Raw genomic sequence first — 27,731 nt, 5'->3', positions numbered from 1 at the left:
TCCCTAGGGCTGCACAGTTATTTCCTTTAATTAATCACAACTGAAAATCTTTCATATTCCTCCTACCCTCCAGCAAACAGTGGAATATGCAGCAGTCACTGTGGGCCAGTGAGTAACTGCCCATCTTTTAATCATTCTCCTAGGGGAAGCTTCTCTTCAGACCTTCGAAATTGTAAGAGTTAGTGGTCTCCCGGACTCAAGGATTTAAAGGATCTCATCCTGTCCCCTAAACTTCCTGGGAGTCACTCAGGGTCCAGGAAGATCCATTAGGCTTATCAAAAACCACACTTGAACTCCTTATTTAAGAAGGTCCTTTCATCTCTCCTATGTCAACATAGCAATTTTTGGCCTATTTTGGCTTTTATTTTGCTCCTGGCCTCTCAGCATTCAGATTTCCTAGAACTTGTCTGGACCAAAGGGAAATAATGTCCTGAGCTTGCCCTCCTATCCAGAAATTCCAGGGAAAGTAGCCTCAATTATACCTCCAGTGTCTGCCAGATTGTGGATCCCAAATGCCACTTGGCTCAGTAGAAGTAAATGGGAGTTGATAGGAAATGATATGAAGGATACACATTCAGGCTGTCATCTTCCCATAATCCCCTATCTTAGGGTAGTCCTTAAACTCAAACGTTTTTAAAATAATTAAATAAGGGCACCCGGGTGGCACAGTCGGTTAAGCATCCAACTCTTGGTTTAGGCTCAGGTCCTGATTGCAGGGTCATGCGATTGAGCCCTGCATTGTGCTCTGCACTAACCACAGAGCCTGCTTGAGATTCTCTCTCCCTCTTTCTCTGCCTCTCCCACTTCTGAACACACTCTCTAAAATAAATAAATCTTTAAAAAAATAAAGTAAAATACAGTTGAATTGATCAAAGTCTAAGTTTCTAAAAGACACAATGCAGGTGATTATTCACGTTACAGGATAAACTCTGCTTCACAAAATATTACAGTACAGAATAGCTGGCACCTCATTGGAATTACAATAGCCTGATTAAAAAAAAAAAACAACAAACTTGATGGGTCCTTGGTTTTTCATGGTATGCCTATTGCAGAAAGAGAAATCCAGATAAGTTTCCCCTCATCCCTCATCAAGCTGCTCTAGATTGTCTAAATACTATCAATTTACCTTTTCCTCAAACCAAGGAATTTACCAGACATGGTTTGATTCAAATTTTGCACTGAGCAGTTCCTACTGAGAGAGGGGGAGCAAGTGTTAATAGTTAAAGGCACAATGGAAGATAGCTGCTTGAGTTAGATCTCCAAATAAGTGGATTCTCCACTGGGCACTGTGGCATCGGACTAGGGCTGATGGGGGTAGCATTGGTTTGGGGGCTCTGTACAACTTCAATCATAGCTTGCCTATTTTCATACCTCTGTCTATAATATTCAGGACACATGTATACCAGGGGCCAATGCAAAGAGAAGCTGATACTGGGAAGATTCTATTCCAATGTCTCCATTCGTTGTCCATTTCTTCCATGGAGTATAAAATTCAGGGACTCCCTTCTCAATTCATATGATAAGCAGGTACAGGTCTCTGCTCCCACATACTACAAGTTCAGCTAGATTGAGAAAGGGAAGCCTTGGAGGTAGATATCACCAGGCATTCTTTCTCTCTTGTCCTTCTCTGCCACTCCAGGAACTCCAAGAGCATAAAATGCTGATTTTTCCTGTCTTTGAACTTCAAAGATCCCCTGTTGCCGTGGCTACAGGCATCCTAGATAATAATCCATGAGCAAGACAGGAAAACCATGTCCAATCGCTAACCCCACTGTGTGTAGTAATTACCCTGTAAGGTAAGTGCTTCTTCCTTTACCTTTACCCCCTTAATTAGGATGACTACCAGGAACTATATTGGGAGAAATATATTTTAGCCCTACTAAACATTAGATTAATGAGCCAGTCTGGTCACGTGAGAGCTTACAAGTATGCTTTCCAATTTGCCACCAACAATTTCTCCCTAGATATCAAGGCACATAGGGAAGACACCTCACATCTCCAGCTGCGACCCATTTTTATCCAGGTTTTGAATATGTTTAAAAAATTGAATTAACTGTCTTCATCTAACAATGGCAGGAAAGAAAACATCTTCCAGAGTGGCATTTTCTTAAGAGTTTCTGATCCACCAAGGAACTTTTCCCATCTATTCATTCATCAGATACATAGTGTGCACTTGCTATGTGTTGGGTACAGAGGATAAAACAGTGAGTAAGATGGATGGAGTTGTAGCAGTTAGGAATTTAATTATTCATTCCTGTTTACTGAGTGCCTACTACATATCATACCAATTTCGACCACAGAATAGTCTAAACTTATTTAAAACTAAACAGTTGTCAACCAATTTAGATTATGTAATGAGAATAGTAGAACAGACAGGCCCTATCCCCAGCTTATGTTATAATGGAGGAAAAGAAAATTATCAGATTATAAGAAATGCTATGCAGATTATTAAAATAGAGTCATGTGCTAAAGATGGACTGTGATTATTTAGGATGGGTGGTCAGGGAAGGCTATGATCTGAGTGATACAAAAGAGGCAGTTACATGATGATAAGGAAAAAAGGTATTTTATACACAGAGAACAGCATTCTGGACAAAGGAAAGAGCCAGCACAGAGGCTTTAGCAGGAAAAACCTAAGTGTGTTTGAGGACAAATAAGAAAGACAATGTACTCTGTGACCCAGAAATCTCAATCCTAGATATTTATCTGGGGTGAAAAAGATAGCTTTGTACACAAATGTACATGAACAGCAGCCTTATTGATAATATGCAGCAACTGGTACAAGGACAAAGTGTGTACAGCCATGCAGTGGAATATTATTCAGCAATTAAAAAGAACGAGCTTGTAAGGACATGGATAAATCTCAGGAACATTGTGTTTAGTGAATGAGCCTCATGTAAAAGACGGTGCATACTGCATGTCTCCATTTATATGAAGTCCCGGAGAGGAAAAAGAAATCTATGCTAGAAAAAATCAATATGGTGGTTGCAACATCGGATTCTAGTTGATATAATTAGAAGAAAATGTACCGATGTCTGCAGTTTACTCCAAAATGCACCAAAATATAAGATGGATTAATAGAAGAGTAAACAAATGGATAGATATGTTATCTATTAAACTAAAATCGTAACAGTAGAACATAACTGGTGGGTACATGGGTGTTTCAAATTTTCTGATATTCCCATTTTTTTCATAATAAAATTTGGGAAAGAAAAGAAGGTCAGTACAACTAGAGCACCCTAATGTATTGGAGACAAATATTGATCGAATCATCCACACAAGTAAAAGTATTTCACTATTGTGTTTTTTGGTTGAAAATATTTGTTTTCTTCCATTCAATGGGTTTCATGGTTTCTAGTTCATAAATGATAAATTCTGTAGTTGTATAGCATTTCCTCAACGCAGACTGATACAGCAACAATGTTCAGTGAATAATCACTATGCCCTGTCACTATGCTGAAAGAGGTAGGGGAAAAAACAGGCGTTATTTATTCCTGCTAACAAGAAGCTTGCAAAAATAGTTGGGGAGATTGGGCCAACTTATATGAAATCATCAGAGAACAACCTGGGAGAGAGAAAATAATAATGCTACCATAAAAATGGGATTTAAAGAAGAAAGCAATTGGCAAAGAGGAACCTGAGTGGGCCCACAAAGAGAGAGAACCTGGATTCAACTGCAGAATTTAAATAATAAGTGGAGAAAAGGCAGTGTGGGGTCACTTGGTCACAATGCGATGTTTATTAAGTACTTATTATGTGTTGAGCTGTGCTAAGAACATTACATTAACTTAATTTAACAAATACTTATCTTATCCCCAAGTGCTAGGGATAAAACAGGACACCATTTTTTGGTTTTTGTTTTTTTACTTAATGGACCTTACATTCTAATTGGTTAGGGGGAGAGAGTGAGAGTCGATAAACAAGATAAATAACATATCCGGTTTATTAGACAGTGATAAGAGCCAAGACAAAGAATGAAGCAGGAAAGAAGGATATACAACGTTAAGGTGAAGGTAAACATTTTAGATAAGGGAAATCTCATTGAGAAGAGAATTCTTGAGTAAAAACATAAAGGAATTAGAGAGCGGATGATTAGGATTTCAGAAGAAGAACATTCCAGGCAGATAGAACAAACTACAAGTGCAAATGTCCAGAGGCAGGGGCATTTCAAATATGTTAACCATCAGACAGTGGAGGGCCACCTCAGTGGCTCAGTTGGTTAAGCTGCCACTCTTGACTTGGGTCGGGTCATGATCTCAGGGTTGTGAGATCCAGCCCCACGTGGGGCTCTGCACTCAGAGTGGTGTCTGCTTTCCCCTCTCCCTCTGCCCTTCTCCCCATTCTCTCGCTCTCTCTAAAAAAATAAATAAATACAATCTTTAAAAAAAGAAGACTGTATTTATTTATTTGAGAGAGAGAGCAAGAGCGAACAAGAGCAGGGGCAGGGAGAGAGGGAGAAGCAGCCTACCCGCTGAGCAGAGAGCCAGACACAGAGCTCAGTCCCAGGACCCTGGGATCACGACCTGAGCTGAAGGCAGATGCTTAACCAACGGAGCCACCCAGGAGCCCCAAAAATAAATAAAATCTTGGGAAAAAAATTGAAAAGACATTATTAGCTCATGTAATCCCACAGCTGTCAGCCCTATGAGCTGTGTCCTATTATCATCCACATTTTACAGATGAGAAAAATTAAGCACAGAAATGTTAAGATAGCCTCAACTCAAAACAAAACCTAGTAAAACTAGTCATGACCGTGTCAGAACAAAGTTGCTTTAATGTACAACCATAGTCTCTCTGATCTTCGCTTTGTATTGCAAGCGTTACCAGGAGAGAAAAGTCTAAGGTTCTGAATATTAAAACCTGAGCAAGAAAGCAAAGCAAATTCAGCTAAATCCTGATTACCAAATGATTTATTTGGCTGGCTAGAGAACAAGAAGGTCAACAAGGTTGACCAAAGGATGACTTGATTTGAATAGATGAGGATTATGATTAATCTTAATGCCGAAGAACCAAGATAAAATGCCTTCCTAAAGGGGCAGAGGGAAAATCTTATCCAAGTATAATGAGTAGATAATGTCAGCAATGTGGTTGCTTTAATCAATATACCACAGATGAAATGATAAAGGCAATCTGTCTGCAAATGAAACTATAAATATATCACAAACATGATGTCGCAACTGTTAGAAACAGAAACTCAAATCCTACTGACCTGGTCCAGAGGAAATAGCTGGAGCCATGTAATTCTCAGCATTTAAAAAAAAAAAAAAAATCCATCCATACTGAGTATGTGATTCCAAGCAACAATTCTTAAAAACAGCTCCATGCCTATATGAAGAGATGGAACATGGGAATTAAGCCTTTCTCTTTCCATGCATTCCACAAATGAAAAGAATATCCAGAGACTCCAGGGACGAATCCAGGTGAAAACCCACATCTATAGGTCCTACCACTGAGTCTCTCCAAATTATAGAAGGTTATTTAAGGCTTGCCCAGTGCAAGAAATCATTGGATGTTAACTCTGGTAGCCCATACGCAACTAAGCTCATTTTTCTAACTTCCCTAGATCAGCTGCTGCTGAATATGATTTTTTTCCCATTTGTGGTCCTTTTCAAACACTTTTATTTTCCTTAACCAGGTTATGCTGTTCCCAGTGAGTCCTGGGCTCCTTTCCGAAGGATGATATCACTGCAGACACAGCAACACCAGCTAATAAAAATCTGTTAGGCTGCCAATCTTGTCGTCACCTCTGGCACCCACATCCACTGTGGCAACAGCCTCCCATGACAGCTTTCTTGACTTCCCTTATTTGCCCCATCAGTCATCTCAATAGCACACCACGGCGTTCAGAATAGAGTCTCAGAAGGCCAAAGACCAATTGCTGCAGAGATGGAGATATTAAATTAAGCCCATGCCTTGGCAGAGAGCCTCAGAGGGACCCAGGAAGAAAAGGCGAATGACACAGATCAAAGTTCTCATTAATGTGCAGCTGACTTGTCACTTTTATGGGAGCCTTTGTAAGGAGTTGAACTCTGATTTAAACAGGAATACAAGGCAAAGACGTTTCAGAGAAATTTAATTTTTCTTGCCGCTTTTAACCCAAATACCTAAGCTTTTTTAATTATTTTCATTTTTCGCCAAGTTAGATCACATTAGAAAAATGTGGAATATGACAAGAAAGTCTTTATGAAGCACCTATCTGCATGAAACATTGGCTCTAGTTCTCCTGAAGCTTACAGTTTAGGAAATTAGAGATGCAGGTTTGAGGTGAGGATGTGTGCCTGTCAGGCCTGCAAAAAAAAATGAACTACTGATGCCCATTTACCAGCTTAAAAAATAGAAAAAAAACCCAACCGTCAATCAGTCCCTTTGAGAGTTATTTGTATCTCAAAGGCCGTATTAAAACAATCGCCCTGGGGGCGCCTTGGTGATGCGGTCTATTAAGTGTCTGACTCTTGGTTTCCGCTCGGGTGGTCACCTTGGGGCTGTGAGATGGAGCCCTGCATCAGGCTCTGTGCTCAGCAGGGAGTCTGCTGGAGAGTCTCTCTCCCTCTCCCTCTGCTCCTCCCACTCGTTCTCTCTCTCTCTTTCTCTCTCAAATAAAATAAATCTTTTTTTTTATATCACCATTTACAATAAATAGAAATTTAAATGGAATAAGGTACCAAGCAACATCCATCTGATAGGCTAATGATCCCCATGAAGACAACACCTGTCCATTTATTAAACCCTCATTATTCAAAGTCTTGTCCTGCAATCAGCAGTCTCAGCATCTCCTAGAAACTTGTTGAAATGCAGAATCTCAGGCCCACTCCAGAGCTGCTGACGGAGAATGTGCATCACTGACCTGTATGCATGCCGGGACTCAGGAAGCACTGAGTTCAATGAAGAAGCTGTGGGTTCTGAATGGAACTCGTGGTCACGGACACACTCTGCTCATTTACTCATGGTTGGCAGCTACGTGCTATGAAAGGACACACTACGCTGTAAGCCTGTGGGCCACGCAGACGACATCATGGCTGCCCCATGAGGGACTCTGCGGTTAAGAGGTATGTGAGGGAATAGTGGAGCCATCCATTAAGAGGCAACTTCTCCATCTACTTTGGGTAATTCTCTCTAGTCAGGAGGCTTTGAGCTATTAGTCTGATGAGCCTCTCCACAAAGCCCCTGCCAGTCAGCTCACACTCCACAGACCCTAGCACCTTGCCTTGCTAATTTCCTCCTCTCATGACTAGGACAACAGGCATATGATGACCTCAAAAGCTGCAGGCCCATCTCTCTCCTACTTCCAAGGGAAGCCATCCTCACATCCTGCTTCTGGGTGGCAGGCCTCAGGCTCTCCCTGAGTGCTCCATATGGGGTGATGAGTCAGTGGGGATCAGAGCCCAGGAGACACATCATCCTTGCATTGTACAAAGCATCCTAATGGCATCTTTTTAACACATACCCAGAGAGGCAAGTGATTAAATGAAAATTCAACTAATATCTCTCTTCTCCATCCAAGTTTATTGGGATCTGGGAAAATAAGAAGTTACTTGATGGAAAAGAGTCATACAGGTCCTGATTTAAAAGACAAGGCTGCTGACAGTGAAGGGCCATGGAAGCTGAGCTGCTGAAACTTGCCTGCACCAGCATTTTAATTGCAAGATGACATCCATCAGAAGATACCGAATTAACTAACCTGGAAGAGCAGAAGGCGACAGTGCTGTGGGAACCGGCTGACCCTAATTAAATTGGATTTTGTGATGGAAATGATGGTCCCATCATCTCTGAATGGCATCTCTCTCTCTTCCTGCTCTCTGCATACTTCCTTCAACACCGTCTATAGGTTCTAAGTGACTTCAAAAAGGAAACCGAGCAAGGGAAAAGTCTATAATGAGCACCATTTAATTCCATTCTGTGAGACAGAATTGCAAAAATATATACATACTTTTAAATATCCATTCTATATCTATATCTAAACTGTATTTGTGTGCTTATTATATATCCAAACAAAACAAAGAATATTAATTTTTAAAAGTTGAGTTTCAGTATAAAACTTTTGGTAAAATTCAGAAAAGTGTAGAAAACAAAATAACCATTAAGTTCAGAGATTATAGCCGTTAATATCTTGATGTACTGATTTTCAGTATGGGGGGGAGGTGTGTGTAGACAGAGAGAGAGAGAGACACTGATATTTAGCACAATTGTTAAACAGGCAGAAACAGAGAAATTTGGGGTCATCATGCATATAGTTTTATATTCTATTAAGTTCCCTTAGCACCATTTTATGAAGGATTTTAACAATCTGATGGAAAATATTTTTACAGTGACATAAAAAAAAAAAACCCCAAGAACTCCAGGTAAGCCATCCCTTGAGATGGTATCCAGAAAATAGAACTATTTCTCAAAACAAAACATTCTTGAAGGTTTAGAAGAAAATAACCTTTTTAAAAAAATTGCACCTACTGGTATAGCCAACATAGAGAAATTTCAAATAGCCAAATCTGGACTTGAGTCACTGTGGGTAAGCAAACGGAATTAAAATTAACATCACATGCTTAATAGAAGTGCAAGTCCATGAAACTACTCTGAAGAAATATCTTGGTTTCATAGCTGTTACCTTTAAATCCTTTCCATGAGTCAGTAGTAGAAAAAAATAAAGAACCAGTACCACTGAGGTGGAGTCTTCTATGAGCTCACTTATACCTACGTTTCCTCTCCTTCTGAGCACAAGGGAGAATTCCTCCTCTCCACCTTCTTAGCAGTCTGAGAGCATATGACCAATTTCAGCAAATAGGATGTGACCAGAAGCAAAGCGTGTCTCTTCAGTGACCACTGCAAAAGAGTGCAGCACCCAACTGCCCTGCTGTGGTGACTAGGAAGGGGCCTTGTACTGAAATGGCAGAGCCAGAGATCAAGGCAGTGCCTTGGTCCACTAATAATGGGGAACAACTGCCCTCGAGAGCTTCTCAGTAGTCTAAGCCATTGAGGTTATTTGTTTAGTTAGCATAATCCATCTTATACTAATATAGTCACGCAAAAAAAAGAATGAATGTTCCATTCCTATCATATGTCCTATCACATATACATGATAGCTGTAGGCTTTACAGAAGGAAGGCAACAATCTGTCAAGGCTCTCTTCTTGCCATCTGTCCACCTGATAAAACAAGGTTGGTCAGAATGTGTGAAGGGACCAAAAGCCAGATCTGGGACAGCAGACCTCAGGGTCAGCTGACATTGACCTACTATGTCTAGTAGGCACCTACTATGAGAAAAACCACTTTGTAGGGGCTTCTAGGAATAAAGAAGTTAATCAGGGACAGTCCCTGCCTTCTAGAAATTTAAAGTCTAACAGAGAAGAAAACCCTAAGAGTAGGGCGCTTCTAACCGCGGTATGACTTTGGGGAGGTCATTTATCTCGCTGAGCCTCAGCTTCATCATCTGTCAAATGGGGATTAAAAACAGCACCTTCCTCACTGAAGTGCTGTGAGAGCAGAACACCTAGCACAATGCCTAACACAGAGTAATTGCTCATTAAACACTACCGTTGTTTTTATTTACCTTTTAATTACCTGGAATATTATTATTAACCCTGAATTATTTCTCCTTCTATTTAAGGAAAGTAGTCCCTTCCTCCCTCCCGAGTGTTAAAATATACAAGATTGTAGAAAGAGCATGGAATATGCAGCAGACAGTCCAGATGTGAAAAACTTGAACCCATACCCTGGGTCATGTGACTTCTGAAGACCTCAGTTCTAGCATCAATAAAACTGAGGTAATAATATCTTCCTTTCAGGACTCTTGGAAGGAATTAAGGAAATTGAGTGCATAGCTCAGAAATACAAATTTCTTCCTTATTCTTCCCCTTCTTTAAGAAAGATAACCAGAACAAAAGGTGTAAAGTCTATTTACAACAGCAAGTAGATTATCCCTAGTATCCTACTGCAATTCCCCTTCCAAAGTCCTGTAACTCGCAACCTTCTATTTCCTGAAACTTTAAAAGTTTTATACTGAAATTCAACTTTTAAAAATTAATATTATTTGTTTTGTTTGGATATATAATAAGCAGAAAAATACAGTTTAGACATAGATATAGAATGGATATTTAAAAGTATGTATGTATTTTTGCAATTCTGTCTCACAGAATGGAATTAAATGGTGCTCATTATAGACTTTTCCCTTGCTCTGTTTCCTTTTTGAAGTCACTTAGAACTTATAGACGGTGTTGAGAGAGGTATGCAGAGAGCAGGAGGAGAGAGAGATGCCGTTCGGAGATGATGGGACCATCATTTCCATCACAAAATCCAATTGTATTCATTGTTACCCACATTTTTTTTCACCAGACATAAATTTTTCTTTTACCCTTGTAGTTCTATGGGTTGAGGTGTTATATTCAAAAGGTGATTGAGAAATAAATTATCTTTACAAGCAACAAGCAATCAGGAGCAGTCAACCCCACCTCCTATGGATTACCTCCTATGTTATCACAGAGGGGCATTAAGTGCTAGGACTTCAGGGGGACAGCGCGGGAAAGGACTTGTTATTTCACAATCAGCAAGTCTTGAGAAGACACCAACATGACACTGTGTTACTGACACACCAACTGACATTGTGTTTGCTGCTGACTCAGGGATGGAGAGATATTAAAATGAGTTATAGAAGAAACAGCACATCGGAACTGGATAAATCTTCCTGCCAGAGAAGCTGAACCTGTGCTTCAACAGCTCCTACTCGAACAGCTCCCCATGTCAGCCGATCTAGAGCCGCTACTTTTTATTTTTTGTTGATCATACAAATGGTATGCCCACCATCTCTACCTGGTGGGTTTTTCTGTGATGTTTGATCCCAGCTTCTCTTGAGAAGAGGAGGAAAAGGAGCCAAGAGCATGATGTGATCAGGTAGAAGAAAAACAGAGCGAAGGTCTTACAGAGTTTGTGATTTGAAGCCCAGGATCTGGAAAAGTAATCATTTCAGTATCTTCACTTCCCCGTTTTGACCCTAAAGACCTAAATATTTGGTTCAAAGACAAGACAAGATCCAAGCCATTTAATTTCAAGAAACTGTTTTCTCCTATTTTCCAAGCAGGAACTCTAGTGTCAGAGGAGTCCGAATTCCAACTGTGAACCCCTCCCCCCACCCCATGGTGCCACCTGAGCAGGTAACAACCTCTCTGAGTCCCAAATTCTGTGCCTGCAAAATGGGGAAAATACAACTTACAGAGTGAAGCGTTAGGAAGATTAAATGAGATTGTATACGTGAAGTGCTTGGCAGAACCACTGTACATGACCATACAAGCTGAACACTATCTCCACACTTTTTGAAGTGTTACGCCTTGAAGTTGCGCAGTGTAAAACCTATACGACCATACCTGGCAGCTCTTTCCTTCATTCAACAGTTTCCTTCATTCAAACATTCACAAATTATGTTCTCTCAACCTCCCTTAATAACCTTTAATGAAATATTCATCCATAAATTTATTCCAAATCAATTCTGGATTGCCATGACACCTGTCATGATTTTATATTTTCTGTCTCACAGTCAATTGCTCATGTGTCAATTACTGAACACACCCACCATATTGCCATATCCTAGTATTTCTGTTCATCACTATATCCTGCTTCCCTAAGCAGCCAGCACAGAGCATGGCACAAAGTCTGTTCACAATGGATACCTCTGATGAATGACATACATCTTTCCTAACGGCATGGCTGAAGTAGACTTGGCATGAAAACCATTATCATAAACTGATATTGTGATAATAATAATACTAATTCTATTTATCAAGTGACTTCTATGCTTTGCAACTTCAAATACATTATAGCCAACCTTTACAACCATGCCATGATATACGTACCATCATTCCTTTTTTAAAGCCAAGGAAACAGGCTCAGAGACCTTAAGTAACTCATCCAGGCCTTATGTGCAGGAAACAACTGAACTGGAATTTAAAACAGGCTCATCTGATCCTTCCATATGGAGAAAGCAGTATATGTGCACGTGTGCACAGGGGCACGAAGGGACAGGCATGTGTATACCTCACACCGTCACTGTAGTTCAGGATATGTCCACAAATCCTTTCATGAAGAAGAGTTCATGGAACTGAATTTCCAAAGATTTTTGCGGTAACTTTGTTTAGCTCTAAAAACTTTATGTTCTTTAAAAAAATGCCTATTGAAAAAGCCCATTATCAATCCCCATGATGACATTACCCAGGAGAAAGACGTCTCACTCTACACATGATTATGAAAATTCACAAGCAATCCATTTTTCTGGCAAATTATGCCAATGACCTCCCTAACCTTTTGCCTCCTAGGATTATTAAACTGGGCTGCTGAACAGTTCAGAACCTGCTCTGTGACCAATACCCCAGGCTCTTTATTGACCTAAAACTCTCTGAAGGCTGTGCACTCAGAAATCAGTGGGTCACTGCTGAGTTGCTCATGCCCTCTTACCTAATAGAAGGCATAGCTCAACAGGATGCCTGCTTGGAGCCAGAGGTAAGGGCTGGCGCTGGGCCACATGGCTGCTCTGGGTCTTTCTCTGTGGCAGATGTCAAGGTCGGCAGGGTGTTTTATTAAAGGAAGAAAATGCAATGGCATCAAGACACCAGCCCTCTTCCCCATAAAGCCTTGGCCTATGTGGAGTAAAGACCCTTAAGGAACCCTTAAGCTCAGCTGCTCCTGGGGGAAAGGGGGGGGTCTGTCTATAAGCTTCGGAACTCAACACAGCCTGTCCCCTTCCCTCCATGCTTGTTAGACACCCAGCGTGGTTTTCAGAGGCCATGATGATGCCATATGTTCATGCCACTGAAGCATTTTGCTGCCTGAGCAGAGGCACTTAGCACGAGGAAGAGCACATTGTTTTCATAGCTGGTTGGCTCTTAATACTTCGCCAGGAGACTCCAGGCTCAAAGAGAGGGTGTCTGGGGAGTTTGGGAAGATGCCAACAAGGTAAACGTTCCCAGTGACACCGTTCAGAATGTCAGCCAGGCAGAGAGAAGGGTCCAAGTCATTAATAACAGAATTTTGGTGCAAAAGAAAAAAATTAAGGAAGACAATAAAGAAATTACATATGCAGAGTTTTTTTCTTTAATGGCAAATTAACTTTACTTTATGTCAGTGATTCTCACTTGACCAGGGTCAATTTTGTCTCCCAGGGGATACTGAGCAAAGTCTGGAGATATTTTGGGTCACAATCGGGCAGAAATGAGAGTGCTACTGGCACCTAGTGGGTAGAGACCAGGGATGAGGTGCAACATCCTACAGAGCACTGGACAGTCCCCAGCAACAGAATTCTCTGGTCACATATGTCCATAGTGCTGAGGTTGAGAAACACTGGGGTATATTAACACTGAACGGATAAGAAAGCTCCCTCTTCCCCTGCAACCTCATTGCACTAACGATTAAATTGGCCACATTCAGGGTCATGTAGGGACGCATCAGGGCATAGCATTTAAAAGCAGTATCATCTGAGTGCAAGATCTAGATTTAAATTTTAGGTGCAGAATTTTCTAGCTCTGCAACCTTGGACAGGTTATCTGACTTCGGTGAGCCTCTGTTTCCTCTTCGGCCAAACACAGGCAGAACTGGCCAACCCTAACTGGACAAAGTTTAAATTACATGAGATGAAGCTAAGAATGTATTTAGCACCATGTCAACACACAGCTACAAATTCCTGAGTGGTGATTATTAAGGCTCAACAAAGTGAGGGCAAAACAGATCAAAACAGGGTTATAATAGAAATTTACAAGTACCTTGGCATTTTGAGGAAATTGGGGTTTGAGTTTGAAAGATCTTAAGGATGCTCAGACCTGCTGCCTTTTTCCTTAGAGGATTCTTTGGCCCCAGTGAGTCCCCACCACTGTGTACTAACACCCCACGGGCCACCTTGCTGGCCTTCCTTAACTATTACTGTCCCATTACTCAGCCCAGATATCTGGTCATTCTTATGTCCAGATCTCTTGCCACAGGCCAAGACTGACCCCAGTGATGCTCTGGTCACAGAGAAGAGACTATCAATACCTGATACTCAGGCACGTGTTTTCCTTCTGCATGGAGCCAGAGGGGCTCTGGTCTCTCTCTGTTGTTCCAATACTGAGCAGAATCGGGCCAGACTTAGCAACACGTGCCTTTGACCTCTCATAGCCAACATTTGCCTCAACACTGTTGCTTCCAGTCTTCAGAGCCCTGTCTTCAGAGCAACCCTGGAGCTCTCCTCTCTTCAAGCCCCATTTCCTGGCATGTGCTTTTCCCTGCTGGCTTCAAAGGCACCCCAGGCAGGGGAGCACCACAGAGCATGAAGAGAAGTGCTTAGCCAGCTACACAGGCTGCCTCAAAAGGCCTTCAAATCAAAGAGTTCAGAGATACCTTGGAAACCATGTAGCATAGTTTCCCCTTGCTGGTAAAACTGAAGCTCAGAAAGAAGGGACTAGGAACTGCCACTAGCCCATTGGGTCACTGTGTGCAAATTAGAAATGGGACCCATCTGGAGGGAGGCAGTCCTGATCCAGGGTGAATACACAGCCTGACAAGTGCAAACGGCCCGGAACTCGGGCCAAGACACGGTGCACTGAACAATCCTCTGCAAAAGGTCCGGGAAGGAGTTTGCCCAAAATCACAAAAATGAGTTGTCACAGAACTGAGATCAGACTGACAACTTCTTAGCAGAGTCAGTTATATACGGAAAATGAGTGGCTTCTGAACTCTACACTGTCCCTGCCAAACAAGATTTAGTGGTCAAAAAGTAGATTTCACAATCCATCTTCCCTGTGGCCCCTTTAATGACAGGAAGGAGAAAGGCAGACAACCTGCCATGGTGTGGACTCCCTGATGATAATGCATACATAGCTGGTGGCCCAGAAAAACTCAACCCAACCTAAGGAGTAAGGGGCTCCACTAGCTGTGGAAGGGGAACCCAAGTACCCAGTTCAGAGTCAACAGTAAAATACAAAAGGTCAAATCCCAAAGGATGGTTTCATTTTGAAATTGTAACAGCCAGTATGGCATAGCTCTGAAAACAGGAAATCATTTCAGAGAAGCCCATTAAATTTCCCACCACCAGAGTACTTCATATGATTTTTGTGATGAGAAAAACATGGAATATTATTAGGGGCACCTTCAATTGGAATTAGATGAGTTATTACACACTACAGCTTAAGCAACATCAGTTTCCCTGAATGGGAACCAGTTGGTGGTGTCAACTTCCTTATACTGCCTTGGGACAAAAACTTCCCCCTCTTTCTCTGTCTAATCTATAGGTAAAGAGTCAGCAGACTTTTGATATAAAGGGCCAGAGAGCACGTTTCTTAGGTTTTCTAGGCCATATGGTCTCTGTCACAACTACTGAACTCTGCCATTGTAGCACAAAAGCAGCCACAGACAATATGCAAATTCATGATTGTGGCTGGGTTCCAATAAAGTTTTATTTATAAAAACTGGTGGTTAGCTAGATTGGACTCATTGGCCACAGCCTGCTGTCCCGTGCTCTAGGTGGTACTGAGCATGAGGTGGGCAGAACCTTAGCCCCTGCTCATTGACAGGCTGTGAAATCCACAAAGATGGGATGCTCCTAGACAAACGGAAATGAGAACCCAACATGGCAAGGGTGGGAAATCCTTCCTCTGATTCTACCCTTGATTATCATGGAGCTGGGAAGAAGATTAAACAGAGAAGACTGGTATCATGCAGTAAGAGAAAGGACTTATCTGGAGCATGGATGCTTCATTCTAAGATATGCCCCAAATGCCAGTTCCCATGGCATCTGTCTAGGCACCATGAGGTTAATAAATCAGTATAAGATTCTGAAACCCAGACTGGTCTCTCCTCTCCATTTTCCCAGGATACCGAAGAGATAACCACCACCAAAAAGAAGGCCTCGAGAGCAGGAGCATATTTAAGAATTCATATATGTTGTATTTCTTTAGCCAATGATACGGCTGTATCACCAACCTAAACAGGATTTCTCAGAGGCCTAAGATCTGGAAGCCATTAACATGACTACAGGCTTTACCTTTTTTTTTTTTTTTTTTTTTTTNTAAGATTTTATTTATTTATTTGACAGAGACAGAGACAGCCAGCGAGAGAGGGAACACAAGCAGGGGGAGTGGGAGAGGAAGAAGCAGGCTCATAGCGGGGAGCCTGATGTGGGGGCTCGATCCCATAACGCCGGGATCACGCCCTGAGCCGAAGGCAGACGCTTAACCGCTGTGCCACCCAGGCGCCCCAGGCTTTACCTTTTCTTAGGAAACACGGAGCGTCTGCTCCATGCTTGCCAGACCATGAGGGGGAGGGGTAGTGTACACCCCCAGGCCTAACAACTCATCCTTTACTAGGTAGCAAAACACAAGACCAATTCTTTCTTCATGAGTAAAAAATATTGTTTTCCAGATTATACCATAATCCCTCGAGGATAGGGACTGTATTTTGTACTTCTCAATATTATTACACCCTTGCCCAGTGTCCCCACAGTTTAAAATAATAATTGCTAACATCTAAAGAACAATTATTCTATGTCAGGCATTATTCAGAGTGCTTTAAGGCCTTTCTCATTTAATAACCTCAAAAACCTCTCATTTAATAACCTATGACTCAGGGCCCACTATTTTTATTATTCCATATTAACAAATAATGGAACTGGGACACAAAGAGATTGAGTAATTTGCCCAAGATCATGCAGCTGCAAGTGATGGAGCCCAGATTTGAACCCTGGTATCCCCAGCTCCAGAGCCAGTGCTCTTAACTTCTATGTAATACTGCTTCTAATAATGCAACCAATATAGGTGATCAATAAATGTTTGGGGCCAATGACAGTAGTGACTCTGAGAGATGAGGAACAAAAAACAAGGTCCAAATTGAAGCTAAGCCAAATTGTGCATGATTGCCAGTAGACTCATTCTGAGCCACTCTCTCCTGAGGTGGACTACATTGTACTGTCTTGTTCCCTTTCAAAGGGAAGCCGGGTTCTAAGAGTGGTGGGTGCCAGTGAAAGAGCTATAAGGAGACAGGTCTGAAGCTCTGTAAAGAAAGCCCTTTTTAATAGCATCAGGCTGGAATGCCCTGGAAATAAGCCAACGGCTGGAAATGATGCTCTCCCTAGGCACTCTCAGAACCTTCTCTAAGGGGACAGGGTAGAGAAAATGGCCCCAGGGCAAACTCCCACTTCCATCGCCCCATCTCTCCAGGATACTGCTTCTGGGGAATGCAGGGGTCAAGCATTCTGAATTTCCCAGTGATTGGGATGAAGACGAGGGGCAGCTGAGGAGAAAGAGGAGGCAGAGACACTACCTAGCAGGGGCTAGAAATGATGGCCTTGTTCATTAGACCACTTGGATTGTCCTTCCTCAATATCCAGATAACTTTGGGTTTTCTTTTTTTTTCTTTTCTTCTCAAAATGTTTTTGATTCAGAAGCTATTTTAATCTGTTCTTCTTGTCTAACATTGGCATTTGCAAGTAGGAAATGTAGTCTAATTACAGTTTTGATTACAGCCCATGGTGGAGGGTCACACTTCTATTGTCTTTTAATATATTGTTCTTGGCTTCTGTCTTTCACAAAACAGTTATTTAATAGTTTCCAGCAATTGGATACCTTTTAATTAGCTCAGTATTCTATACCTTCAAAGTCATTATATCATGTTATGAGACAGTGTGCAATAAGTCTGATCGCTTTTTTTAACTGAGAATATTTTTCAAACAGACCCTATCTATCTTTGTGAAAGACCTTATATTCTTGAAAAATATTATATCCTCCATTTTTAAAATCTTTCTTCAAAATTCTGTTAAATCACTCCCAGTGAATTGTGAAACAAAACGATTTGATTTATTCTATTGATCAAATATTTAATTTCTCTATCATTGCCTTCTTTGTCTAACATATTTTGGTAATAGGGTACAAAAATTCCGTGTATCAAACGATTTCCAGGAGTCAGAGAATTTTTATTCAGATCCTGGTTTTCTTTTATCTGCTAAAGATCTGGTCCAGATCACTTTGACCCCAATCATTACATTTCTCTGTACCTACATTTCCCTCATTTATAACATGGAATTGAATAAAACATTTCAAAATTGGGTGCCTGAGTGGCTCAGTCGGTTAAGCGTCTGCCTTCAGCTCAGGTCATGGTTCCGGGGTCCCGGGATCAAGCCCTGCATTGGGTCCCCTGCTCAGAGGGGAATCTGCTTCTTCCTCTCCTCCTGCTTGTACTCTTTCTGTGTCTCTCTCTCCCAAGTAAATAAAAAAAAAAAATCTTTTTAAAAAAATTTCAAATTGCCTTTTGACAATACCATTCTAGGATAGCTTATAGTGAGGCTTCCATTTACCACAAGGACCATCTTGCCTCTTTCTTTCTGCTACAAGATAACCCTTTTAACCAGATTTCATCTGATGAAGCAAGGGGAAAAAAAATTGAATACGCCCTAAGCATAACCACATTGTCCTTGGAAAGAAAAGGAATTCTTTGTTCTAAATCCCAGACACACACACACACACACACACACGCATACACACACACATGCACGCACGCACGCACACAGACATATCTGACACCTCAATGTGAACTTTTCAATAATCAGTTGTAATGTACCAATGAGAAAATATCTTTTTTGAGCAGCCAGCAAATATTTGACAAAGGGATTATTTCCTTTACTTAAAGGCAAAAATCAAAAGGCCACAAGGCGAGGGGATTCCAGCCACCCTATATCTCCTAAGGAATGCTGCCAATGAGGGTAAGCTGTTAAATGCATCACATAGAAAAATCACAGAGAAATGCCAGCCTCAGCAGAACAAATTTAAAACCTTGAACTTCCGGGGCGCCTGGGTGGCACAGCGGTTAAGCGTCTGCCTTCGGCTCAGGGCGTGATCCTGGTGTTATGGGATCGCCCCACATCAGGCTCCTCCGCTATGAGCCTGCTTCTTCCTCTCCCACTCCCCCTGCTTGTGTTCCCTCTCTCCCTGGCTGTCTCTATCTCTGTCAAATAAATAAATAAAATCTTTAAAAAAAAAAATAAAAAATAAAAAAAATAAAACCTTGAACTTCCACGGCTAGACTGTCACCACGGTGTATCAGTCAGATTTCATTCAAGTCACTACCAGGAAAGACCCAGACATCAGGCTAGGATCAAGGCTTATCAGGCACCTGAAAATAAAATACTCCTTCGTGGATTGGAGATAACAGAAAAAAATAGTATGCATTAGTTTCAACTCATAAGACATACATTTACTATGGAAATATCCAAGAACACAGGTTAAATGTACATATCAAGGAGCAAGAAAAACAGGAGAGTTTCCTGACCTATAAGGCTGAACAGTGTAAAAGTCAAGACGATTTCTAAGATCCTTTCGACCCTGAGCTGCTGCAATAAAAAGCAAACAAAAATCTAAGAACATGCCAAGCATTGCATCCTGGATTGGACTCTACCATACTGGATCAGCCACACCAGGAATTCCAACTGAGATCTTTGATTTCCTGGCTCTCTCAGATCTCCAGCACATTAGACATTCACTCTAAGAGCGGCACTTTGGCTCGCCCAACAACTGCCAAAAATTAAAGACTGGGATTTAAACCACGACTGGGTAATACGTTTCAAATGCTCTCTCCTCAATTCGGACTTCCATTCCAAGCGGCTCTACACGTGCAACATAAACTGACCAATCTACTGATCAAGGCAGGGTCTGAGATAAACTGAATGATTCCCCTGAGCCCATTGCCAGCTGAAGAGAAGTGGCACCTGGGGGGAAAATGGAAACTAGAGAGGAAAAGGCAGTCCTCTCGGAGAGAAGCCAAAGGAGTCATACGTAAGAGAAGAAAACAGGTTCCCCTGGAAACTTCCCTTGGAAAATGAAGGGGGGTGGTGAAGCTGCTGAGCTTTTACTTACATCAGTCCCCCCTCCTGGACTGAAATTTTCTCCTCTCCAAATATTAAAATCCTATTTAGAACCCCAGTTTACATTACTTCTCTAAAAGGTTTCCCCAAACCCATCTACCCCACACAAAAAAATGCTCCATTCCCTGAACTGAAAATGTCTCTCATTCCACTCATCTAGCAATGATGCTACACTGTCTCACATCATCTCACATTCTTGTTTTGTGACATCATATAACTGTTACACTATTATCTGGCCTCTCACACACACATGCCTCGATTCCTAAGTTTGATCTTAACCCTTTTGAAAGTGATGTCCATCATTATTTTCACTTTTTTCTCTAAGTCAGTAAACTGCACAATATATGCTAGTGATTAAGGAAGACGAAAAAGAAAGGAAAGAGTAGGAGGGAGGTAAACACAGAACAAAAATGCCCCACGGTAGCATGATGGTGGACCTGTTGCCCCAGGGAGGGGATCAGAATTCCACTGCAAGCTGAGAACCAACAGCATCTGGGAGACACCTGGGTACATCTACTGATTTAAAGGAAGGACGTAAGGAAAGGAAGAATGGATGGAAGAAAAGGATGAAGAAAGGGACGAAAGTAAGGAGGGGAAAGGAGAGGGAAGGATGGAGAAGAGAAGAATGGAAGAAAGGAAGGATGGAAAGAAAAATGGAAAACAGAAGAAAGGGCAGGAGGAAGGAGGGTAGAAAAAAGAAAAAGAAAAAGAAGGGGCAGAGGACAAGTCTTACCCTTGTACTTCTGGATCTTCCATTTTTATACTATTCTCTTTCTTGCTCCAAAATATCTCTTACAGAGCACCCAGCACCTAGTCCCAGGCTTGTCGGTGCTCCTGCGTAAAGCTGTGTGCAAACCACTCCAACACCGATCTGCTTCACTGGTCAGCACCCGCCATCTCCTGCAGGTACGGCGCCACTGATCTGGGGAAGTCAGCCCCAGGAAGGCTGCATTTCATGACCCAGGGCTTAGAGCTCTGGAGGACGTCTGGGCAGAAGCCTGAGGCACCACTGGCCGGCCACCAGGAGTTGCAGTAGGAGGTCTTCTCCTCTTATTTGTGCCCAGGTGTCACATGACACACTCAGTCCACTGGCTCCCTAGGCAGCCCATCAGGAAATCAGGGCTCTGAGGCTCCACGGGGTGGGGGCACGAGAGTGCCTCTGAGGATACTCACTGGCATCCAGCCATGCCTCCCTCACTGCCAACCCCTTGACGCACTGCCACTGCGCCTCCTCCATCCGCCCCTGAAGACCCAGACACTCAATCTGGACCGTGCCCCGGACAACACAGGAAGGTTGGAGTCTAACTCTTGACAAATGCACAGCTCTTTGTGGTAACCCCAAAAAAGATCCCAGACAGCTCTGGGATTCCCAAGACGTCTCCAGCTCTACCGTTGCCTTTATTCTCTAACAGAAATGCCACAACATTATAAATGTTCATGTACATACTTTTTAAAAAAGAAATTTGCCATGGGAAACACATCCACTGAGGAGACAAAGAAGGGGTTGTGGGTGGGAAAAGCAGAAGGTCTCCATCCGTAAACCCCTGCAATTAGCAGCAGACTTGGGTACAAATAGGTATGTTTGCTTTTCAGGTGAGAAAGTCCATAGCTTTCAGTAGAATCTCCAAGGGAACAGTGCCCTAAACAAGATTAAAACTATCACCCTATAAACGGCAAGTGGCTGAGGACTCATCAATCAGGAAATCATGCCTGGTTAGTTTGCCAAAGACAACTGAATTTCATGAAAATGCATTTCCTAGAATTAACCTATTTCACTAAAATGACAACTGAATTTAAAAATAAGAGTTTTCCTCCCCTTCCACCCCACATCTCAGAGGTGAACAGTCTTTGTGCGTGTCCGTACCCACCAGCCCTGCAGCCTGTGTCTGCTGGCGATGGCAAGGGAAGGCCATTTAAACTGGTGACACTTCATTAAGCCCATGCCCACTGCCATCATGACTCTAAATTAAAGTAAACCAATTACAAATGAGCAAGCCTTGAAATGCTCTCCCTTCTGTCCACCCCAACGCACTCTACAGAAATAAGATGAGCGCTTTTAGAGGGGGTTACGGTTGTAATACATCACATCGTCTCGAGACTTAAAATATCACTGGAAGAATAACCAGGGATATATATGAAATATTTCACTAAGCCCCAATATAGCACCGCAGGGACATGAAGGGTGATTCGATTGCTACAGAATAAAATGAAGCCGAGAAAAATCAGGGCGATGCACTTGAGCAAGCACCGGAACATGAAATAATGGGAAAATCTGCTTTATCACTTTATTTTTAAAAAGCCGTTAGCAGACTCTGTAGCTGTTAATCACTGCTCACATATGGCACGGCTGTCACCTTTATGAATCATGTTTTATCTTGAAAAGATTGTCCTTTGTTACCTTTCCTTTTGCACGTTCCTAAGGAGATGCGAAACAAGAAAACAGGAAAAGCTCTGAGGTTTTCCGTGCCAGGATCAACATCTACAAATAAACCAATCAGGGAAGTATGTTAAAGTTTTAAATTATGTCCAATTTTGTGAAGCTGAATATTAGCATCTTCATTTCCAAGCTGCAGAAACAGTGCCATCTCTTACCCGAAGGAACTTCTACTCTAAGACTTTGCCTTGAAAGCACATGAAACCTAAGCCATTAGGTAGCGAGTAGCAGAAATACTCAGGTAAAACTCTTGTTTTAGATGAAGGATTTAAATACATTTGATTCAAAATAAAAGACTTGGTATTTTATCAGTCTGTAACCATACATCTGAAAAATAAATTTGATGAATGAAGGTAAATATACAGTAACTGGGACGAATGAAGATACACATATAAAGGAATGGGCAATGTTATCATATGCATATGATTTGTCCACTTTATATTTTTAAGATTTTATTTATTTATTTGAGGAAGAGAGAGAAAGAGCATGAGAGTGGGGAGGGTCAGAGGGAGAAGCAGGCTCCCCGCTGAGCAGGGAACCCCACTGACTCGGGGTTCAATCCCAGGACTCCAGGAGCTGAAGGCAGACGCTTAACCGACTGAGCCACCCAGCCGCCCCTGCCCACTTACTTTAAAAAGCAGAATGGGAGTCAACCAGTTGGAAACTCGGGGCTCAGGGAAAGGTGCCTCAATGCTCTCGCCTGACACAACCCTGCCACTTGACTGAACCGCTACCTGTGCCGTACTTCAGCAGACCAAAAAAGCCACTCTGTGTCCAGTCCTAAGACTAATGGCTCTCTGCAGTTCTAAGGATTAAGAGCTCTCGGAAACTAACCTCCTAGAGAGGAACAAATTCCGCTCCTCAGCCAGAAGGACCGGGCAGTCTTTCCATGCAACACACCTTCACGCATAGAGCTTCGGGGTACCAGAGTCAGAACGTGGAGCAAACTGCGTGTGCCAGTGTCAGCGCTGTGCCGTCTTCCTCCGCTCCCCTTACTGAATGGGAAGGGGTCTGGGTCCTACACGTGAAAGCCAAGAGCTTGTGAGCGGGCTTTCCCCTCCCTCAGCCCCGGGGCTGCTCGCGGTCTTGCTTGCTCTCAGCTGTCCGACCTGCCAGCGAGTGAGGCACGCACCGTGAGGGGAGGCAGGCAGGGCCGCTGCGTCTGCGCCCGGCGCTCTGGATGCTAGGGTGCCTGAAAGGAAAACTGGGCACCGCCTGGGATGTGGATACGGAGGCTGAAGCTCTGCTAGCATCTCCGCAAAGGCAGCATGTCACCCTCCCAAATGAGCGAATTAATAAATGATAACCCTTGGTCAAATCTCTGGAACTGAGCACATGGAAACCCTGGCTGTTTCCTCTGGAAATGGGACAGTGGGAACTCCAGTTCCTAATGAGGAGCACAATGTATACTTTGAAGCAGGAGTTGGCTGTCGAAGTCACACCACAGAGCATGACTCCTTCTCCCAGGATGACGCATCTCTTATTCCCCTCCCCCCAGGGGTGGAGGACAGTAGGAACCAGAAGATCACCATCACCTCTCCCTCCTCCATCCCCCACCAAGTAGGCAATCAATAGCTCTCGACCCACCTGTATGGCAAAAGGGGGAGTGTGATTTCCACCTATGATTTTGGTGCATGAGCAGAGGGACATCAGGCACATCAGGTATGTGCCCAAGATTATACCAGAGCTGATGAATGTGAACAATAAACCTGTTCTTCAAGCCCATATCTACAAACCGACTCAGAAAAAGCATTTAGCATGATTTTGATGCCCTCAACTGTTAAATCCCCATGTCTTTCTCCACGTAGGGCACCCGATAACACTGTGACAATGGACCACCATGCTTTTTGATCCTGAGTAATAATTCCAGCTGATGCTAAGTGAGAATGACTGAGGGTGACTCAAGAGGCCCTGGCTGTCACTTTGGCAGATTGGGGTACAAGTCACCAAGGGTGTCTTGCCTCCTCTCTCTCTGTCTAGTATGTAACATAGTCCTGCAGGAAGGACCCTTAGAGATCAAATTAGATACTTTGGTTTTATTGATGGGGAAAGGGAACCCAGACCATAAACCATTCATCTAGAAACTCACAATCATTCATCCTACAAGCATGTACTGTGTCCAAGATCTTCACAACACATAGCAACAAAATTCTATCATTTAGATATTTGGTCTATAGCCCAAATTTCAGAATAATACTTCCTTGGATGTTTTTAAGCCTATATACGTTTCCCATCTGGAGATGGCCAAATAGAAATATGTCCCAAATGCAGGAACTGGCAAACTTTTTCTACAAAAAGCAAGGCAGCAGGCTGTGTGGGCCATACGGTCTGTCACAACTACCCAGTTCCGACATCATAGTATGCAAGTAACTATTGTCAATAACAGGTGTGATTGTGTTCCAATAAAACTTTATTTACCAAAAAAAAAAGTCTGCATACTGGATTTGGCTCACAGGCTATATTGTGTTGACACTTACCCTTAGTGGGTCTCACTTGACAATGACCTTTTTGGGCTGCAGATCTTAAGTTTGCCTTAATCAGGTCATATTTAATCTCAAACCTCCCTCAGATTCATAGAAGTTAGAAAGTATATATAAAGGAAAAATCACAGAACAAGGAGTGTAGAGAATGAACCCATACCCAGCTATGACAACTACCCACAAAACAGGGAAGGAATGGGAATCACAAATAGAACTGCTCCTGCCCAGCCAAGCAATGAGAGACAGAAGTTTTCATCTAAGTAACTGAGCATTGAGCCTCTTTGATTGGGTATCATCTCTTCTCCCCAGTTCAGTAAAGATGATGTTCCTAGGATATCGAGCAGATTCCCATCATTCTGTCCCCATAGACAATAACTCCCATCCATTCCTGCTGGAGGCAAGTCTAAGCTGGGCTGCTTAGCTTGGTTGGCAGGGCAGGCATAGGGCAGATTGGAAGGGTCAGTAAGCAGGTCTGGTCTTCCCTGAGCTGATTNGGGGGGGGGGGGGGGGGGGGGGTAAGTGAGGGGCAGGGGGCCACCCCCCTTCCCTTTAGAGAAAGGGGGTCTCAAAAGTGGCCCCAGCAATCTGCAAAACCAACAGGGTTCATTACTGGGAGTGAGAGTGTGTTGCTCACCCGAGCCCATTGAGTCTGAATTTGAGAATTGGGGGCAAAAAGCTCACAACTTAAAAACAGAATCAAAAACTTGGCTGAAAGGGTTCCCAGGAGATGGCCCTCATGGAACATATCACACAGACTCCCGTTTGATGTGAGTGAAAAAAAGATGCAACGGGCAGGTACATTCATTTATGCCCTAGACCCTCCTCCAACTGCCGCTTTCCAGAAAGGGAATTCCTTTACAAAGTTATAATTACCCAGCAGAATGTGCCCTTTACACAGAGACGCGGTGTGAAGGAATCCATGCTGTGTCCGGTCAACTCACAGAAAGGCTTCGTGTCCAATTCCGCCGTTTAAGGAAGATGACAAATGATCGGCTAGCATCACATTTTTCTATTTGTTTGTTTTGGCTGTGGGATGTGCCTCTGTGACACCAAACATCTGGGTAAACATTTTTGAAGTGTCTCTGTGAACCAGTGATCCAGGCATTTATTGTCAAAAAGACCAAACAGTCAAAGGACTGGAAGATACCCTCTTTCCAAGTTCTCCTCCAAGAATCTGCTACGTCTAAATCACCACCCTAACCCTGCCACAGCATCTCCCTTCGTTCACTGGCTTCTATGAAAACAAAAAGAGATTTGAGTTCAATCATTGATCATCAGTTGAGAACCACATTGAGTTATGTCAGCTCTGATTTGGTTGATTTTACTCAGTAAAACTTCACGATGCCATAAAGCATTAAGAGCCAGCCAGAGCATCAGTGTCTGAACAACCATGGACCATTACACACCAAAGGAAAGTATCTACTAGGACTTCTCATTCTCGTTAGATAATGAATAAAAATGATGGAAAAGGGCAGTATTTCGGTCATTAGCCCGCAATTAAGCACAACTCAGCTGCCAACATGACACAAAAGCCACAGCTCTGGAGTCTAATCGTTCATCTCTTCCTCCTGCGGCAATGAGGCAGCAGGAGTGAGCCCTCAGCTTCTTCCCTGGGCTTTGGTGGCAGGTGACCTGGGGAACCTTGAAGGCAACACATGTCACAAACGTGCATGAACTGTATCTTTCTAAATGCCCTCGGGTGGGATAGAGATCCTTCCACGAATAATAAAGCCACCACAACTCAGTTTGTTCTGGGCTAGACAGTTTAACCGTTGCTTTTCCTTACTGTAAATGTTCATCCACATACATACTTGCACACATAAAAACGTAAGAAAGCAATTCCAAAGCAGGTCAGCCTTTTCTTTAGGAAGGTGACATCACCAGAAATATAGGCTAAGGCTTCAGAGAGGCCCTTGTATTTAAAAAAAAAAAAAAAAAAAAGTTTAGGAGGAGATGAGACGTGTCTCATCTTCACTGGCTACAAAAGTCATCGAAACAAATTAGGGTTGAGAATCTAAGAAAAATGGTACTATTGGCATCATGGTTTAGCACAGCGGTTCTCAAGAGGTGAACCACTTTAATTTCCAATACAGTAAACGCAGACAGATTTAACCTAAACAAACAAAAGCTCTTTGGGGGTCTTTAATAATTTTTGAGAGTGGAAAGGGACCCTAAAACCAAAAAGCCTAAGAACCTCTGGTTTAGTGGAAGGAGCACGCATTTCGGAATAAGATGGTTTTCAAGTTTGTTTTGTTTCCTCTGTCTCCCAATAGCTGTGTCACCTTAGCCGAGTTACTCAGCTTCTCTGGTCTTCCATTTTCTATGGATCAGACTAATTACCTTATAATTTTCTGCCCAAGTAAGTTTCCCTGCTGAAACCTGATATACAGAAGGTCAGGATTATGTCTGTGTGTTCACTCCAGATCCCCTGAGCCTCGCACAGCACACGGCATGATACATGACAGGGTCTCAATAAATAATTATGAATTGATAGGCTGGACAGTTATGAGGATTAAATAAGATAATATGCATAAAGGGACCGGTGAGGTGTCTGGCATATAGCAAATGTCACAGTGGCTCAGTAAATATCAGAGCCCTTGCTTTACCATTAATGCTGTTCTCCGTTGTACCACACAGGATAGAAAACGCACAGCTCTTCCACATGAAGTGAATATTTAAGACTCAGTTCTCAAAGGGTGGTCGCCAAACCAGCAGCCTCAGCATCACCTGGGAAATTGTCAGAGATACACATGAATTGGCTCCAATGCTAGACTGACCGAATCGCAACCTGGCAGGGGCCAGAAGACATCTATTTGTGTTGTAACAAGTTTTCCAGGAGATTCTGATTCGTCCTGAAGTGTGAGAACCACAGCTCTGAGACACGCATTGGGTCTCTCTGAAAAGCGTATTTTATGCTAGCAGCATTTTGGACTTTGATAGAAGAGAGTACCCAATATGTCTAT

At 42.7% G+C, this 27,731-nt stretch overlaps 1 protein-coding gene across 4 annotated transcripts in view; it reads right to left on the bottom strand.

The window, feature by feature from the left end:
• Nucleotides 1-27,731, bottom strand: part of CPNE4 (copine 4) — a 461,864-nt gene that overhangs the window by 424,473 nt on the left and 9,660 nt on the right. The window contains exon 2 of one of the 4 annotated variants that reach the window (XM_034662002.1): nucleotides 27,375-27,495. The exons of 2 other annotated variants lie outside the window; for them this stretch is intronic. The gene's annotated coding sequence lies outside the window, so the exon portion shown is untranslated. Of the gene's footprint in view, nucleotides 1-25,641; nucleotides 25,662-27,374; nucleotides 27,496-27,731 lie in introns of those variants that run through there. One more of the 4 variants, XM_034662001.1, reaches the window with a different exon arrangement.

This window comes from Ailuropoda melanoleuca, chromosome 6, assembly GCF_002007445.2.
Source record: "Ailuropoda melanoleuca isolate Jingjing chromosome 6, ASM200744v2, whole genome shotgun sequence".
NCBI classification, from domain to species: domain Eukaryota; kingdom Metazoa; phylum Chordata; class Mammalia; order Carnivora; family Ursidae; genus Ailuropoda; species Ailuropoda melanoleuca.
The sequence above is the reverse complement of the archived record's forward strand: the minus strand, read 5'-3'. Positions and strand labels throughout refer to the sequence as shown.